This window comes from Solea senegalensis, linkage group LG19 (assembly GCF_019176455.1).
Source record: "Solea senegalensis isolate Sse05_10M linkage group LG19, IFAPA_SoseM_1, whole genome shotgun sequence".
NCBI lineage: Eukaryota > Metazoa > Chordata > Actinopteri > Pleuronectiformes > Soleidae > Solea > Solea senegalensis.
Window position 1 is genome coordinate 11949529 of NC_058038.1, and position 19977 is coordinate 11969505.

Consider the following 19977-nt stretch of genomic DNA (forward strand, 5'->3'; position numbering starts at 1 on the left):
TTCTCTCCCAGTGTTATTTCCAAACAGGATTTGCGGGCCACTCTCTCATGCATCTTTTAAATCACTTCAAGCACTGCTGAAGCCTTTTTCACCCAAAGCGGGCACCAACCTAATGGCATCATTTGGGCCTGCACACATCGAGGGAATCAACCCCTTTTTTTTCTGTGCTGAAGGTTTTGTGAAGAGGGGTAAACAAAAGACTGGCCCAGTGAAGCGCATCTCGGCTGGCGGGCTGAATAGAGGGGCCCCTTTCATGGCTGTTTATGAGCACTCCTCTTCAAAAACACACATACAAATCACATCCAGTTCTGCCAATGGCTGCTCCGATACAAGGATGGTGGCAGAGAGGGGATGCGGCTGTAATCTCGTGGTGCCTCTCTCATTTTCATGTGTTCCAGTTGACAGATTTCCAGCAAGTGTCACCTCGACTTAACTATTGGATCCGTCAGTTTGTTTTTGTGGGTTTAATTACATGTTGCATAAGAGCAAGTCCAGCACCTCGACTGAAAACATCATTAAAATGTTTCACATAGCAGATGCTGCACAGAAGGCAGAAAAAAAACAAACAGCTTTTGCTGTTGGTGCTTTTTGCAAATGTAAGATACACTGTATGGGGTAAATAAGCTGTTATGTGAAAGTGGCACATTGTGTCTATCATGAGTGCAGTAGATTAAATCCCTATAGAACTGTAGTTAATAAGTTGTTGTTTTTTTCTTCAGATTAATTTTAAATTTCACAGAAAGAAAAGAATTTAGCCATTAAGAACATTTCTCACTGAATTTGGAAAGTAGTACGAACATCCATCCGCGTGCGTCGCCGTGTTAGTGTGCACTCTCTGTGGGTCAGACGTGGAGGTCAGAGAGGTGACAACATTTAAACAAACTGCAAGTCCTCCCACCGCTTCCTGTAGCTACCATTTCCAGTGTGTGTCATATCTTGTTCAACAGGTAGTTTTTGATGGACAGGAGGAATGCAGAGGCTGAGGGATTTGTTTTGTAATGGCAGTTCATTCTTTAGGTGTTCTTAAGCAAACAGAGCGGCACTATGTCCTGTTTTTACAGGTTTCACACGTCATTGTTCAAACTCTCAAACAGGCTTGTCTCCGAGAGTGCGCGGAAAAGAGCAAACACGGCTCTAATGCTTCACCGTTCTGACCTTCTGCTAACTTGATAAACACATAGACAAACACACGCACACCTTTTGCTAATGCACTCGAGCCAGGCGGCGCTACAGGATGTGTGTAATTCATTTTTAGTTTTGTTCTTGGAATTTTGTGGTTGTTTGTTGTGCAACCGCATGAATGAAGCAACAAAGACTCCCGAAGACGCTGATGCAAACCAAATGCCATTTATTAATATCACAAGCATGCACATCCACCATCATCATATACAAAATGGTGCATTGTGTGCATGTCAGGGAAAAACACATAGAACAGCTGTTATAATGCAACACAGGTGAGGGATATGTCTAAGTATCATACCACTGAAGCCTTGCAGGCTTCGTGTGCTGGCCCTTACTGAGGGCTACTTGAATGTGTGTGGGTCAAGTCCATGGAAAAAAAAAAATAAAAAGGGAAATCTGTGGGAAAGTTTTGAAAGCTCATAAAATGATGGCTTTCCAATTGCTCCCTAAATTCCAACAAAATGTATTTAAACCGTACAATGTCTAGTTTTGTTAATGGCATGGAAAAACGTGGAGGAAGCATGAAGTGCTCCCTGGTTGGTGCAGAGAACTGTGTCTCTCGGGCCAACTAAGCATGTGTGAAGCAGTTAAGGGGAGTCAGTGTCTGTACTTGTGCGTCTTAACTGTATTTGCCCGTCTCTCTGCCATGTCGTCCTTTTTTTATGTCAATATAAAGGAACCGAACACCTACCGCTTGTTTTCGATCCCTGTGCGATCCGCTCCAAACTGTTCTTTTCTTTTCTTTTCTGCCTCTTGTAATAAGCCTCCATGTACGAGGCATTTCTTTGTGATTGTGTAACATGATTTGAGGCAAACGGCGAGTGAGAATAAGACGGGAGGAGGGAAAGGAAAGCAGAGGGAGAAAAGTCTTTTTGTCTTGCCGTGTGTTTCATGTCCTACTGTGCGCTCATATTTCTCAGCCCGTTTCACCGTCGTGGGTAGCTGGCTTATCATTGGCCTCCTCGTCTCTCTGTCATGCACGGTCTACCTTACTCCCTCGTGTGTACTGTAAACTGCCCCTAATAACCCTCCACACGATTAAAATAAACATCTTAATAACACAGCCCGCGTTGTTACAAACTCACACTGGGAAAACTAGTGGTGCTGCCTCACCTCTTGATTATGGCTCACAAATAAGCCACAGACCAAGACAACCTGCATGATTATACATTTAGAAAAAAAAGATATATGAATAAACCTGAGGCTGCGCAGATTTTCTCATTTTTCAAGTAATTGAAAAATGCTGTAATTGTTTTGGATGAGTGTAATTTCCCTGCAGTTTATGCAGAAACAGTGAGAGTGAGCAGTGCCGGATTTGGGGATTAGGGGTTGCTCTAGAGGGTGCTGTTCACTGAATAAATGTGGCAGCCTACTCGTTTCCTCCCTGCTGTTTTGACTAAATATGGGTGTTTTTGCTGTCTCACAAACTCAAAGCTTTAAACACATCCTTTCTGGGTCAACCAGTGAAATGTTGCCGTGCCTCTCTTTGATGTATTCCCATACGTAGAGATCTATATTTTATACAATACAGCATATACTAGTCAAATCTGGAGGGGAAATGAAATGATCTCACTATATACACACACACACACACACAAATGCCTGCAGATATTTATACAAGTTTCACACAGACAACAGGAGCAGATGATGAGCTGTCAGTCAGACTTCCATTGGCAGAACAGAGATGGGGAGGAATGTGTCCGTAGCCATGTCACGGTTACACCTGTGCTCTGTGCGGTTTCCTGCGGCAGTATTGCAGGGTGTAATCCGTAACATCACCTGTGTTTATGCTTGTGTTTTTAGTTACAGGCCTGATACTCGCATGCTTTGGAGCTTAGTGAGGACCTATGCTTCACTTACCTTTCAGCCTGGCCCTGAGGCGTCCTCCCCAGACAGCCACACACACACACACACACAGAGGCTCATCCTCAGCATGTATGGATAGATAGAGTCAACAACAGAGGCTTCATACATATGTCACACAGCATCACCTTTGGTACAGTACAGTACAGACGTAAGTAAAAGGCCTAATATGCCTGATCAATAGTGGCGTTGGTTGGTTATGTGAAAGGTAATCTATGCTCAAACTCCTCCTAAAAATAGAAAGTCAAAAAAAGCACACTTTTCCCATTGACCCTGGCTTGCAATCCCATAATAAGATCCTTTATGAGGAGCATTAAGTTGTGGTTGTGTCCTTATGTACTCGCCGTATTTGAGGAGGTCTTTCATTGTTGTTTTATATGGTTAGCGTTTCGTCATGAGTGACGCCTGCTGCACCGCTGAGATCATGAATGGGGTTTAGAGAGTTCCAGTGCCAGTGACTGAACTCATTTATATTTTAGTAAATGTGCTAAATTTAGAGCCTGGCTACAGACAGACGTGTGTCCCAAACTCCCCGAATGACACACCTTTCGAGAAGTGACTCTTAACATCTGTTATTTTTATCCTAATCTTACTTTCTCTGGTGTTTTTCTTCGGCTTCTCCTCCTCCTCTCTCACAAACGCCTTTCTCCCCACAGAAATTCTATAAATTATGCAGCTCTGTTTTTCACGTTGAGGATTTGACAGACGATGCACTACTTCCAACCAGAGGAGAAGAACATGCTTCAGCTGTGTTTGTGAAAACACTCGTCTGACGTGTGTAGCAGTGGCGAACCAGTGACAGGTCCTCTCTGCTAACACACCCTCCTTAAACAGCTGCTTACTCAAAGGTCTGTTGTAATGGTGGCACTTCCACCCTTCACAGTCAGATGGCCAATGAGATAATGGGAATTGGTTTGCCATTTTGGGGACCACATGGAGCCGTGACACCGCATAAAGTTACGTCAGGCAACGTGTGAGGCAAAACCAAGCGCTACGTGACGTCTACCCTGACAATTAAGTGACATCGATGAGATCCGCTCATCTGTCAACTGTTTTCTTTCCGCCTCTGACCCATTATTGTCAAACGGCATTCTGCATCCCGGTCCTGTGGCTTGAGACTTTGAGACGACTATTTTCCGTTCGTACCTCATATATTATCGCATGCTCTAACACCTAAATGAAGCCAGCTGTACAAATTGAGAATAAAGAGTGAACCAGGTATAGCAATGGAATATTATAATATTCAGTGTGTGAAGTGACGTCTGTCCTCTGATTATTTAATTTTTTTTTTCACAGTGAAGGAATCCAAATTCCTGGAATTAGACGTCAACCTTTACTTGCTTCCCAGGAATATTCTGGTGAGTATGTACTGTATGTCTCTGAAGACACTGAATATATTCACATGTCGCTTTAATACAAACGTCTGACATGTACAGCAGCCAGTTGGGACAGGTTGTCATGTTATGCTCGTGTGCTGAAATCATCCGTCTTACAAAAAGGGCCTATGTCAGAGTTTTGTAGTGTTAGTGTGGTTCAGGCTTATAAAACGCCCGTTTTACTGTGGGCACCGCTATTAACCAAGTTTAATATGAGGAATCTAAACCGAACGTTCAGGGTGATGTTTGTTGTGGCGCATTTAAGGGAATGTTTTCATCTCCAAATTGGCGTCCTGACACAGATCATTTAAACACGCTGCTTTACAAAGCCATGTCCATCAATAATGCTCTCTGCCACATCCAATCACCTTCTTCCTGCATCCCTCCTCCCCAATAGAGCCCCGAGTCTCTGTCTTTTTGCTCGTCCGCCCTCTTCCGTCCAGTGTGCGCCTGTCACCTCGGGTTGATGCCCCTCTCTCAGACGCTCGGAGACCTTTTGACTCCACGGCACTCCGTGTTTGCCCAATCATTTGGGAGCCGGATACGGGGATGAATTGTTAACTACAGCAGGTCAGCCTGTGCCCCACAACCACCCCGGCCCCCCAACCTGCTGTTGACTCATCTCCATGGCAAAGTACAGGAATTTGTTTTCTCTCACGCGGCCGCTGCCAGCCAGTTTCACCTCCCCCTTGTCTCTGCGTCTTCTCTGCCTATGAGCGTCCAATCTGCGGGCAGCGGGGGGGTAGGGGGGGGTCACATGGTCAGGAAGTGCAGAGGGTGCGTCCCATCGAGTGGAGCAGTGTTGCCGTCGAAGATTCGCTGGGAATCCTGGCCTTTAGGGGGAAATGTGTGATGATGATGATGATGATGATGATGTTTGTTTTGTAGATTTTTTGAAGATTGTCACAGATTTTTTTTTTTTGACGACACTTCACTGTGTTTTTTTAAGTACGTGCAGGTTTGCGATGGACACCTCCTGCTGCCATTGTGATGAGTTTGGATTTTCTTCTTTTGCTGTGCTTTGACTAAGAAAAACCTTGCTCGTTCTTCTTGTTCTTTATACCACAGATGGCCGTCACAGTATGCACTTGTCCAAAGAGTCCAAAGAGACACAGTGACAGTGATTTTTTTTGTGTGAAACATTCTCCTTGTCTTTCTGAAAGAGGGATTGTCTTTGTTTTTCTTCGAAAATCTAGTTTCATCTTTACGCTAACACGGTTTTGTGCGGGTCTAATTCTCATCATTGTCTCCACATATCGACAAGCTCAAGCGCGCGTGTGTGTGTGTGTGTGTGTGTGTGTGTGTTTGCCTCCACATGCATTATTAGCTTAGGGCAGGTGAGTGTTTGCCTACCTGTCTCCCTTTATGAGGTGAGTGTTTGCCCAAGGAATGCACTGCGTCCGATTTGTCATTGACTCTTATTGTTGAGCTCATCCAACTGGTGCCTTGAGGTTGAGTTGTGCTGTGCCCTGGCATGTGGAAAAATATCTGCCTCCCTCTCTTATTTTTCCCCCCCCCTCTTGTTCTTGGATGGACGTTTGAGTCGACGGCAAAGTGTTTATGGTGGTAAAAATAATTAAGGGACGGCTCCAAATGAGAAAAGTGAATCATTAGGCGTCGTGATCAAGGTGAACGTCACGTTAGAGGGATTACACAGTCAGAGAGGCCTCGTGGTTTTATTCATTTATTTATTATTAAGCAGCATATTCAAAGATGCATTATGCCAACTTAATTGAGATGTCAGATGAAATAATGGGATATATATATATATATATATATATATATATATATATATGTGTGTGTATATATATATGTGTATATATATATATATATATATATATATGTATATATGTATATATATATATATATGTGTATATATATACATATATATATATATATATATATATATATATATATATATATATATATATATATATATCTATGTGAACCCTGATGAGCTGGATTTGTAGTAATGAGGAAAGTTTGGCGCACTAATCCCCCCCACTGCACTCGAGTGGTTAACGGAGCTATCACAAGTTACCTATGCAGCTCCCGATGCTTGGTTATTTCCAGGACGATTAATCTTTAATATTTAAACATCATTTAAGGGCAGTATTTTCTGTTTATTTTCTTTAGTCACTATTTCTGTGGACATATGTGTACAGAGGTGCATAATATGCGCGTGTGAATGTATATACATCAGAGTTGTGTTTGCGTGCGTGTGTGTGTTTGTGTGTGTGGCTGTCACCCTGTGCCACCATCTGGGTGGTCCTCATGGCTGGTAATCCCCCTGTCCCATAAATCAGTGTTAGGACTTGGGCCGGGAGCTGATGCTGTGTGACCACTGGAGCGAAGGGCTTGAGTCACTAAGCCGAGACCCCGACCACTGCCCTGCCCTGGCCTGGCCACACGTCAGCTCTCCACACCACCTTTAAAATAACTTGTCACGCATGGCTTACTTTGGGAAACGGCCTCAGCTCCAGCTTCACATGAGCCACCACCAGTATAAGCAGCAGTAGAAAATAGAGGGCAACCTCATTCGCGCTCGCACATATAGTTTCATGATTTATAACCTGGCTGGTTCGTGCCAAAGCTCTCCCTCGCTTTTCAAAACTTTCCTTTCCATCATTGATGTTTTTCTTTTCCAATTTTCAAATATTATAGAAATGTATTTGCTAATAATACAATTGTTGTTTGTTCTGACTCACATCTAACAACCCGGAGTGACTTCTGATAGCCTTTCAGAGCGCTGCACTGAGCTCAAATGTTTGCCTGACTGAAAGTGCCAAGATTAAAGCCATATCACTGTCTTTGTAGGGACGACGCTCCTCTGTGAGAACGAGGAGTGAGGATGAAGGCTTGCCCAAGCTGTCTGGCGTGCATACAGCTCTCCACTGAGCTTTTATCTAGGGAGATTGTTTGCAGCTCTGTCCAGACCCAGCTCCCAGGAAGTGCACAGTCCTGAGACCTGTGGCATTAATAAAGATAATGCTGTTTGGAATAATAACAGTCAATTCTGTCCAATAGAGGAGAGAGACAATAGACACAAGTGTAGGGGAACACAAAAGATACAAAGATGAAAGGCTGTCCTGTAGGAACTGATGGAACCTATATCAACATGTTCACACACAAACAGTACTAAGTGGGACTCGATGTTGACCTTTGGGTGCCGTGATGCATAAATGCAATTTGTTCTTTTGTCTGCCAGGATCACAGAGGGAGAGCTGTGACTTGTATTTCGTTTTGTTCTTCCTCATTTTTTTTTTCCCTCTTGCGCCCCTCCTTTTCATTCTCCCTTTTCTTTTCGCCCATTGCCTCCAGTGAGTGCAATTTAGTTTGATGAGCAGGTGGTCTTTTTTGAATCTCACAGTGCTTTTGGCTCCCACCTCTGGCGTGTGTGGGGCTTCCACTCGGAGTCAGTCATGTAGGCCAGGATTAGAAGGGTGGAGGAGAAAGAGGAGGAGGTCCAGTAAGAGTCTTGGTATTGGCGACCTCAACACCCTGCAGTCGGAGCCATGCAGAGAGCAGACTGAAAGAGTTATTTCCTTGCTAAAGCTCTCAGCTGCACCCCAGATGGCTTTTGTGCTGGCCAGAGACATAGGGACCAGGGTTAAAGCAACAGAGTCGTTCAAGCTTGGTGAGTCTCTGGACTTAGCAGGTACAACGCTGTGAGACAGACAGACAGACAGACAGACAGTGAAGAAAAAGTGTTGCTGTCTCTGTACTTTTCTACCTTGATTCGGAGCAACTGAGAAACACAATAGGTGGATTAGAGCCAGGGAAAGACTTTTTAATCTAATCTAAATTAAGTTTTAGAAGATTCTTTTATCTGATGTCACATTGGGCAAAAGAGAGGTGATCAGTAGCCCTTTCTTATATGCATTATTTCCCCTTTGCAGAAGGCTTCACAACCTGCTTCCACCGCCCTACCTTTGGTCTCAGTTTCATCACATGCTGCTAATTAACCAACCTTGTCACTGCTTGGGTCATTTATGGCTCATCACATTATCTATCCAACATTCCTCTGCAGTGATCTCCATGGCGATGCCGAGACAAGTAATCAATATTTGTCAATAATGCCAAACAGCAGTGCCGCTCTGCTGCCCTTCACGGGTCGACCTCCGGTTTGTGACGATGTCGTTTGGTATCAGTGGGTCAGCGAGGAACATGTGAAACAACTGATAGCAGCAGTTGATTTTAATATTTAAATTTTCCAATCAGTCCAACCATGCGTGTCAAATTCAAATTAATGAATGAACATTGTCCCATATATTTTTTTTGTATTAAGAATAATATTTATAAACTTGAACTCCTCGCAGAAAATGCAGCCTCGGTATGAAACGAAAATGACGCAGGCCCCGTATGTCATTCAAAATCAGATAGTGATCCCACATGGACTATGGATAACAAGTTTGCTGTGTCAATGTGAATAATGGAGTGGCAACAAAATGGCAATTTCAGTCCCAATGTTAGGCTATGGTCTTTGAGGTCTGCGCTCTAAATCAATTTGGGGGACGTGATTTGTTGTCTCGCTCTGTTTGCCATTTCTGGGTTTGTCCCCGAGTGATTTCCATGGAGGTTTGACAAGTGACCGCTTCTATTTGCACTGATAAACAGCAGGGATTGGATCCAGACCCTGTTGCGCTCTAGCTGGAGCCTGGGGGCTCGTAACCACACGGATGAATGTGAGTCATTTGTTTACTGCTGATATATACCTCCTCCCTAATCCCTGGCGAGATTAGCCTCGACGTGTTCCTCATCCCACCTTCTTCCACGAGTTGAGTATATTATGTGCACGTTCATGTGAATGCGGTCACATGATTCGGCATCAGTGGTGATGCATACGTGTGTGTTGCAGTCAAGTGACTTTCACAGACATCCTATGCGATGCTGTGATCATTTCAGGGCATCATGTGCGTCATGTGGCTGAGCTTGAGGCATGTTTGTATCCAACAGTTCAGAGAAACCTTTTTTTGAAGCAGCATCTCTAAAAACCCGGTAGGAACCAATGGATTTGTGACACTGAATGTACATTTAAATTATGTCATTAAAAAAAAAAAGAGAGAGCGGCGCAAGCGTATAGTGCTCATTAACATGCCTTACTCTTTTTTTTTTCCCCCCGCACAGTGTTTTTGTGGGTGAGAAAGTCACACAACTCGGCACAAACACTTAGTTTCTGCTCCCCACTCATGCTCCCCACTTCCTCCCACAAACACAGACAGAAGCCGATACACCAACTCTGTAAGACTGACAGAAGTACAGCATGTAATTATCTCTGTTTATGTGTGTGGGCTCTGAGGCCAAAAGGTTAAGAATGACAGTTTGTAATTTTTTTGGAATGCTTGACTTCAGCTTGTCTGGGTGAGAATCCCATCTCACTGGGTGGAGCAGTTTCGAGTCATTTAGGTCACATCCACAACAAGTCACATGTCATGATGCAAGTAAATGGCCTAGAGTTGTATGTTTTTATTCCCCCTAGACTGTTGTGAATGTTTAAAATATCCAAGGCCAGTCCATCTTAAGGTGTCAAATTAGAGCTAACTGGACTTCATGAAGGGTCATTTGTGGAATTAATTGCCTCTTGGATGAGAGGTGAAAATCTTCAGGAAACAACAAGCAAATCCAATCCAATTACTCCTCATTTAGTGATGATCTTTATCTAAGACGCACTGAATCACGAGATGACAAATCATTCTCTTCAGCTGCTCAGGAGAGACTCTAATACTGAATGAGACTGACGGGTCGAATGCTCCACCCTCCCTCTTCAGCCATTCTGACCCTGCACAGAAAGAGGTTTTACTCTCTGCACATGGAAGCTCTCCTGCTGAATCGGTCACAGCTGAGCTTCATGGGGTGTTGGTTAATTGGCAGTTTTTTTGGTATGTGCAGATATGCTCCACTATGCATATCTTCCTCAATGTCCCTTGCACTATTTGCCTTTATTAAGTGTCCTTTAATTGGCTGCACAGTCACAGTCTTGTGCTTTAACTCTCCCCTGTGGTATGTGATTGTGGCATATTTGACCCCATGGCCCAGGAGTGAATTTAGCAGCCAAAGCAACAACAATTAGACATTTTGTTCTTACTTAGGTTTTTAAGTCGAACCCTGCATTCCCCCCAGTCTCATGTTTCAGTGAGTTCTGATAGTGCTTTCTATCATAAAGAAAGTATTGGGCCTCTAAAAGGCAAATGTGTTTTCAACACCTTTTCATAATCCTTACGTATCGCGTGTTTGTATGATTCTCTGCCAGCCGTAGTCAGGCCCTTCTGTCAACATGGTAAAAATGCCTCAGCCCCAAATAAAGGCCTCAAACGCAGTCGTCGTCTGTCGTGATCCGATCGAGTGTGCAGTACAGGTGTGTTTACTTAAGATGCATTAAAAACACATTAGATCCAGTTAATCAGGCCACATTCAAAAGTGGGACGGGCACACGTGTGTTGTTTGTAGCAGTGTAAACAGAGTTGTGTCCATAGCCACAATGAAGATCCACCTACTGAGCTGATGTCCTCGGACACATTACATTTAAATAATGAACCAAAATATGTTGATTTCTCTCAGTCAACATTGTCCGTCACATTTCATTTTCCAACTTTTTTTTTTGCGTTGCATTGATTCACTCGTCCTGTGACATAGAGCTGCCTGTCCACTAGTAATAAGATCACCCAAGATGACAGGACCAGTAGGGTCTAGAAGGCCCTGATTCACTACTCTCCCTGCACAGTAGTCACTTCCAACTAGGCTGCATCAGCAGTACTGAACCTGAAAGTACTGCGATCCCACCGTGGGGTGCATCGCTATGGCATCGACTGCACTACACTTTAATCCCCTTCCCTTTTAACCGCGATGGGAAACATGTGTTTACTCCGTGTAGGGCACAGGCCCACCATGGGAGAGGCTGTTTACCTTCATTCTAAAACTAACATTGCACAGCTTCTGTGACCACTCCTGGTCACTTCTTCTATAGGGATAAACAAGGTAAACAAGACGATTTATCACTGCTGGTGCCTGCTAAAGAGAACCGTCTCCTCACTTCTCACCTTGTAAAATTCGGTGCACAAATTAGGCCTTTTTCCACAGCATAGTGATTGAGCAGGGTTGAGCTGGCTAATGTGTGTTATTAAAACGCTGATTTTGTGTAACTTTAATATCCTCTTAAATTTCCCTTTTAAGACAGGGGGTTTTGGGTCAGCATATGATACTGATGATTTCACTCTCCATTCCTTGATGTAAGAATTAAACAGAACTGGGAGCTGAAATTTAAGCCAACATAATCCCCCATGTGGAGTATATGCTCTTCAGATTTTCAACACCCAAAACGAAAGTCTAAGCTCACAGTTCTGTCCCAGCTTTAGCTATGAGAGCTATATTGTTTCGAGGTAGGGAACTATAACAGAGACATGCAGTGATATAAAAGAGGAACTAGGAGCCGTATGCAAATTCAGTGGGCAGGAAATGCACTCGATGAAGGCTCCACTATGATATGATTAAAAAAAAAAAGAAGTTCCAATTACCCACACTTTAAACGGTGTAAATACAATGGAAAGATGAACATGGACTTATTTAAAAATGGGCTCGTCTTTTTCTTAAGTTAGTCTTAAGGGCTATTTATCATCTTGTCCTATAAATAAATACAGGATCCGTCCATTGCGGCGTTGGAATTATTTACTGTCACAAATTGTAATCCACAACAAGAGAAGCAGAGCGTCCAAAATAAATAAATACAATGACAAACATGTGGTCATTTGTTGGATTAAGAAGTACCTTTTTTTTTTTTTCAAACCTCAATTTTTTTGAGAGTTCCTTTAAGGCACAGTGATGTAACTTTGACGAGTGTTTGCATGCATGTTTACCTGCAAATTCTAAATCTAAACACTTGGTTGGCTTTCTAAAGTGGTTCCCAGTAATGTTAATAAAAACCAAAGCATATAAAACCTCAGAAATAGAACAATTGTTTCTTGTCCATTGCTTTACGAATAACTAATCTCTGGCTTTGGTGACCACTTCCAAACACCACCAACGCTGGTGGTGCTGTATATCAGATCCTGGCCTCCACAGGTGTGGGAGGTGATCTGAGGGATGAGTGAGCTCTTCCTGGGGTAACAGTAGCCTCAGCCAGCCTCCCTTGTTGACTTGCCTAAATCTGCCCTTTGCTGTTGTCTTATCTGAGCATTCAGTGCAATCTAACCCAGGGCACAGTCCCTCTGCTTCTCCCTTCCCCTCGCTGCTGGTCTCCATCACTGGTCTTCTCAGATGTCACTGTGAAGGGAAAATGACCTGCTCGAGTTGAACTTGAGTTGGGCTGACTGACAGAATCCTGCCACCCCATTGTAGCCTCAACTATCTCAGCTTCCTGCCACCCACAACTTCCCACACTCTGACTTCCATGGATTCAAGGGCAAAAGGACCACAGACAGTAGGCTACATAGCGAACTTTAATATAATAAACACTGAGTTAGCAGCAGTTGTTGTTCCCAGATTCACTAGAGAAGTAATTCAAATTTCCTGAAAAAAAGCTGTAAAGACAAATCTGATTTTGTTGCTGGTTCGGGCCAGAGGGGACTGCTGGTGTAGTTGAAGGGCTTTCTGATTAGCAGACTTAATGTAGATCCTGTAGGGACTGAGACTTGTACTTGCTCCAGCTGTCTGGGTATGATTAAGCAGACCAGTCCACCACCAGCCAGCCAACAAGCTGCTTTTGCACTATGACTTAAAACGAAACAGTTGGAGCAATAGCTGCTAATCTGATCAGTAAATCTAAAATGTGCAACGACGTCAAGTGTCCAGCACCACAGAAGCTAACACTAGGAAAATACATGCAGTAGCCTACGTGCTCCATCCTACTGATTTATTCAGCCGTTCATTTATTTGCTTACTTGATCACTTAAAAAAGAAAGAAAATTAGGTTAGAATTGAAGTACAACAAACGAAGTTTCCTTGATCCCCTGCTGTAATACATCAGTCTTTGGTAAACCTGAATATGACTTGATGATTTGCAAATCGTCTATCATTTGCATTTCTGCCAAACATATTAGAAACGTGTTTCCACATGTGCTCATTCCATCGCAGAGCTGCCAAACAGCAGTCGAGCGCTGCTGAAAGGAGGCTTATCACAGCCCCCTATGATTTCCTTTGACATAGACCTCGCTTTGTTTTGATCTATTCAAGAAATCCGTGGCCTTAGATGCACTTGTTCTCATCCACTGTATCCTCCATAGCCAATATACTGTATATCATTTCTGTAAGTTTAAAGGGACATTCTGAACTCTTGTTTTCTGGGCCTGGCTTATACTTTCGCAAAGGCGACGAGGTTTGTGGGGCAAAATCTGATTAAGCTGTGTGTGCTGTGTGTGTTGCACAGACCTGAGGCCCAAGCTTTGAGTGTGTGTGTGTGTATGTCGTGTGTGTGTGTGTGTGTGGGTGGACTTGCAGACCTCACCTCGGAGATGTAATCTGATTTGCAGAAGGGAATGGGTCATTTTCACATGACTGGTTTAAAGGACCACTGGCGCAACGTTGTGCCAGTGCCCCGGGTGCATGTGCGTGCTTGTGTGCGTTAAGGTGCATGTGCGTGCATTATTTGTCCGTTTCCACTCTGTGAGCTGCAGAAATGTGAGCATTTGTTTGCGGAGGCTCCTAAACAGTAGACATAGGAAGGTGTGGAAGTTTGCTGTATGGTTGAAGAAAGCAAAATGGTGCATTTATTCACGTCTTGGATGAATTTAAATGAGATTTATGTGGGAAAGTAAGGCCTCTTCTAATTAAGAGCCGATTACACATCTGGAAAACGTACAGCTCTGCTTCAGACACCGATGTAAGGTTCGTATGCGGCCTTGTGTTTACACATCTCGCATAATCAGAGCATTATTTTGAACTAATGGACCATCAGAAATTATATCAAATAATTGAAATCATCCTATATCTCCAGCCTTCTTGAGAGGACGACTGGGATCAAGTCCTCTGAAAGCTCTGCCTTTGAATCCTCTGGGCTTTTTGAAACGTTGTTTGTTGATGTTTTTCGGGGTGGAGATTCTGTTGTTTTTCAGAGCTGGATGTGGTCCATCATGTGATTTTCATTGGTAAGTGGCTGGAGGAGACAACCTCAGCAACAGCAAGTGGGCGTGCATGAGTGTGTGTGTGTTGCATCTGGCCTTGTTAATAGATGCAGGTTGTTTTCCATCTGGTGGTCATCAGTCAGGGTCATGACTTTACGGTTCGCAGTCTGCGCACACGTGCTTGTTTACCTGTGAGCGTGTACAGAAACTTGTGAGTCTTGCACATGCTCTCTCACAGTCCATACTGTCTTTCCTGAGAGGTGCAGATGTGTGTTAGTGGTGTTTGACTGTGTTTTTTTTTTTTCTTCTCTCTCCCATGTGTGGAAAGCTCATAAGCAGGACGATGCAGCAGGCAGGAAGCTCTGATCCCATCAGGCGTGTCAGCAGGGGCGGTTTTTCATAAGGTCGTAATCTCACCACACAAAGGGTTGTCCAATATTAGAGTGAGCCCCTACCCCAGGTCTAATCAAGACCTGACCAACCCTTCTCCTGGCCTACCAATCCCGTAAACATTACCTCATCTGGAGGCTTAGCCATAGCCACATGCCGCCCCGGCCTGCTGGTGTACATGATAACTCACTTAGCTCAGTGCGATGGTTAGCATGAATGGAATATGAGAAGGGATATAAAAGAAATGGGACCAGCACACAACTACCTATGGTGCCTGGTGCCAGGGAAAGGTATTTCAAAAGGGAGAGGAAAGAAAGAATTATTTTACCATGTCCTCCAGAAACTCTGGGAAGCAATTTGCTGGTATTCAGTTTCTCTCCCCGCCGCCCTGTTATTGCTGTTTTTCCCTCAACTCTTGGAGCCTTCGACCTGAAAGGAGGTTCTTAAGTTCGGGCTTTGTGTCACTCGGAAACAGTGCATTTGTTTCCAGGGTAACCGGTCTGGGATAGTGAAACTCAGGGGCTGACAGCACCTTTGTCTGTGATTGGATTAGGAGGGACCTGAGCTGTCAGTGGTCCAGAAAACACAACTTCATTCGCATATTTGTATTAAGAAACATACACGTTTCCTGGTACAATAACCACCTAAACCTGTTGACCTTATAAAATAAATCCAACACAAATGGCGCATTGGAAAAGCCACTTTGAATGCTTCCATTCTCCTGAACTGCCAGGTGCTGTGGTGCTCCGCTGAAACCTTAGATTTACATAAAACTGATTTAGGGTGATCTATGTCGCTACTCCAGCTTTGACTTTTTAAATGTTCTGTGAAGATACCGGAGAGGGTCTGAGTCATGTGGTCATTATAAAACCAGTTTTAAGGAAAGATCCTTAAAAATAATGCAACAAGACAGTAGTCAGGGCAACTGAGTGCTACCTTAGCCTTAGTAAAAGGACATGGTGGAGCCGTATTTTTTATTTTTTTGTCTCCGAATTTACATTTGCACAGTTAGAGCAAGAAAGAGAAATAAAGCAAGGTGCCAAGGAAAGTGTCCACAGCAAGGCATCCATACACAGTACAGACTTCCATGACAGCAATACACTTCAATCCAGAGCAGTCACCATGTGTCTATGTGTCCAAAACAACAGCATCATGGTAAAATGTCTTAGGTCAGTAAAGCCATGGTGGCCTTCCCTCCCCCAAAAACAACAAGAAATTCCCAGATCTTTTAAAAAGTAGAATGTTTACTCTTTATCATAAACATACGTTTTTCCAGGTAGACAATGCAGCTTGCCAGGCTTGTAAATTCTGTCTGCTAACACTTAAAAACGACCTTTTACACTAAAGTAGTTAGATGTATACTGAAACAGTTTCTGTCGTAGGGCCCATTCCGACAAATAATGAATGTGTGTATTTGAATAATGTAGAGTTTGGATGCCTTTCCATGTAAGAAATGACAAAATGAAGTTTAAGTTTATTGTTGAAAGCGGGGTAAGGCAGAACTTGACAACAATTTAAATGTGATCCTCCCTTTAAACACTTGAACGTCTCGCTGAGATATTTAATTTCTTCACCCTTTATCTCTTACAGATGATCTCAGATGAGCACTGAGAAGAGGCTGACTAATGGAAACCCGAGCTCAAGAAACTCAACAGGTAGGGATGACTCTGTTTTTTTTGTTTGATCTTCAGTCAGAGGAATATTCGATGTTCATCGTTCAGTTTCATTATGAACACTGACAGTTGCTATAAATAAGCACAATTAGGTTCTTTCACTCGTCGCGGTGGTACTTCACATGTTCAAGAGACACGATCAGGGTTGGTTGGCTACTGGCTTAATGCTCACGTTATTTTTATTTTTTTTTCTCTTAATTTTGTAACTCAAGTCATGACAGCGCCGTAAAGAATGTAGTTGCACAGAGATATCACTTCAAACACTGCTTTTCTCAGGTGCCTCAGATCCTTTCAGTGGAATTGAATGAAGATATGCTTTGATGGCCCACCGCAGAGTCGGTAACCTTCAAACAAACCTGTTGATGGGTTTGTGCTCACCAGCCAATGGACTGAATGAGTTGCACTGTAGGCATGGCCCTCTCAGGGTAGCTGTGGGTGTTCTCAGTGGAGGTCAAACTTGCTTTATTTATTTATTTTTTACAGACTTCATACTTGCATTTTTTTTTTTAAATCTTAGACTTCTCACTAAATGAAGCGGGCCTGTGTGTCTGTGGATGGCAGGAAGCCAACAGACGGGTACAGTAGATGTGCTGATGAGGGAGGGAGATAGGGGACAGGCTCGGTCACAGCCTCAGGCACAGACAGACGTACACGGGCAGGCTGACGCTCAGAGGCAGGTTGGGGCCTGGTCCTGTATGCTGATGCTGCTCCTTTGGCTCCGTTCCACGATGAGGCATAGGAGAGAAACGTGGGAAGGGAAAACCCAGAGTAGAGGCCATAGGAGAGGTCAGGTACAGGGAAGGTTGTTGAGCAGTTGAGCGGGGGTATATCGATACTGGATGGAATCGGTAGAGAATACCATTTTAAATACATAGAGAATGATGTGTGAGGCCCAAGGGAAAATGAGACAGAAGCAGGAGAAGGGAGATGAAGAAAGAGCTGAATAGAGGGAGGTCATATCCGGTTTTCTGGTGGAACGTGACTTCTTGCAGGGAAACCGGCTCAGAGGTGCAGACAGGGAGAAGATTAGAAACACTGATGGATGACTACTTTGACATGCTGTTCCCTCCCCGGGCATAGAATGGGCAGGATGGGCCGGTCTGGTGACTTTGCTGCCTTGACAACCACAGGACTGTGTGGATGGTGTGTGGGTGCAGACAACATTATGTCATTATGTGGGAGGGTGCATGCACAAGCACAGGTAAAGCAAAGCAGAAGTTGACAAGAGGCCACCTGCCTGCATTACCTCACCCTGGGATGTTCTTGCATTGTTGTGAGAAAGCAGATGTTATACATTGATTAAGACTGCTTCGTGTTCATCCAGCTGCTGTTGTGGATATAAATCAGTTTTGCAATCTTCCCTCTCATCTGTTCACACACATGTTGCACACAAACATGATATTTATTTTTTTTCTTTCATCAGTGGGCTGAGACAGCTTTTTGTGATTAGCGTTTTTTTGTGAGGCAGATTACGCAGCACTAAAGTGACATCTTATTTCTGGTATTGGACTTAAAAATAATCATTTCCACTGCACAGTGTGCAGGCCTGGTGATTTGTATCCACGTCGCTGGGAGCAAAAGACATCCTGGGATTTGTCACCACATTTAATGTGATCATTTCAGCTGTGGATGAGGCTCTGGGTGGTTCTTCTGTAGCTTCTTCATGCCAGTTTGAACTCTCTAGCCCATTTTGTAATGGAATCAATTTAGGATTGAAATGTGCTGTGTGTTGATCGCTGGCTGAATATTAAAGGTAATAGTTACCTTTAATATTTAGAAAAGAAACACTGCCAGAAAAGCCTCTAATTTCTTTATAATGTGTATGAGAAACACGTGTCGATGTCAACATTTTAAACAGTTGTTTGGCCTCTGTATTGTGTTTCTAGGATCATACTAAATCCTGGCGTTGGACGGCAGACCAGCATCCCCTGCAGCAGATGTTTGCTCCTGGCATAGCTGCTGACAACAGCAGCTCCATCACTGACAACCTTGGACGTGGAGAAGCTCTGACATAATCTCAGCAGGACAGCAGAGAAGAGGGTATTCTGCCACTCAGACTTTAGTCAGTCCCATTTGTGGAGATGCTTGATGAATGTGCATTAACCAACGTTACTGGTAATGGATCTACATAGTATGTGACTTTGTCTAAATGGAGCTGGGATTAATATTTCCAATTTTCCAGTAGCCAGTGCTTTTTCACGCTGTTCAAACACGGTACTGTCGTTGTGACATTTACTGTGTTATTCTGGGACAAGAATCAACAAGTGCTGGATCTGTAAATGGAAAATAATCAGACGGTACTTTCCTGTTTTCAGACTATATTTGCAAAGTGCCCTTTTGCTTACACCAAAGCAGGCGTGCACACAAGGTTTATCTTGTGAAAAGAACAACAAATATCTCCTGTGGTGTAAAACAAATTGATACTCCTTCAACCAAGATTCCGCAGATGCATTTCTGCACCTTAATCATCTGACATCTTCTAATGACAAAGAATCCATTATCGGCGCAGTGTTAATGAATGCAAACCAAAAAAACTCTCCTACCAACACTGCATTTCAGTGTGACACATTGGCCCTCTGTGTGTGGTTAATGATCCTGTCAGTATTCTTATTCTGATGATGATTTATGGCTCCTCAACTCTTGTGTCTTTGAAATCCTTATGTGCAGAAATAAAAACACAATATCTAACCCGCTGTTTGTTTTGTTATTGCAGCTGCAGATCTGTGAGATTAATAACTGATAAGGTCATTTGCGTTCGTTATATGTCTGCAAATGTGTGCCTCCTGTTATTGTTAGTCATCCTGGCATCATTTCTAGTTTTGCTAGAATGTCCCTGCCTGTTACTGTCTGGGAAAATGTATCGTCCCCTTTTTACTTTAACGCTCAACGCACAACATGAAAACTTTCAGTGTCATACTTTGGATCAGTTTGCTGCCAAATGACGTTCCGGTGTACACTACAAAGTCCTTTCGTTTTCGGTTGGCTTGAGTGAGTTTGACAATTCACCAGTGACTTCCCATTCAACTGTCTCTCACTGTCAATTTCAGGCTGTGATTCAATAAAGTTTGTCTGAGGAGGGAGGCGGGGATGGGATGCTGGTGTGAGAGTGCGGTGAAGGAGAGTCGCCAAGGGGGTGATTATTCCTCAAGGGGTTGCTTTATTGTTGTCTTTTTTTCTCTGTGATAAAACAAAGCCGACTGGTCCGCTCTCCGCTGCTATGTGCGCAGGCTTTTGCCGCAATTTTCCTGACAAGTCGTTCGTAGCATCATAGGCCATGTTAAAAATCACATTTCTGGGCCGGGGAGGTCAGCCTCACTATCTGAGAGAGAAAAGGCCTGTGAAGGTCCCAGCGCTGGTGTTTTGGAGGTTGAGCTTCGTGACATCCTTATAGTCTTGCTTACGGTCAACAACATTAGCATGTCGACAATGCACTTCCCTGCT

The 19977-nt window shown here is 43.6% G+C and overlaps 1 long non-coding RNA gene across 1 annotated transcript in view; it reads left to right on the top strand.

The window, feature by feature from the left end:
- LOC122785798 overlaps nt 1-19224 on the top strand; it is a 45315-nt gene extending 26091 nt beyond the window's left edge. Inside the window, exons 2-4 of the long non-coding RNA XR_006362352.1 lie at nt 4342-4403; nt 16454-16518; nt 18423-19224. This is a non-coding gene — a long non-coding RNA (uncharacterized LOC122785798). The remainder of the gene's footprint in view (nt 1-4341; nt 4404-16453; nt 16519-18422) is intronic.
- The last annotated feature ends 753 nt before the right edge of the window (nt 19225-19977 follow it).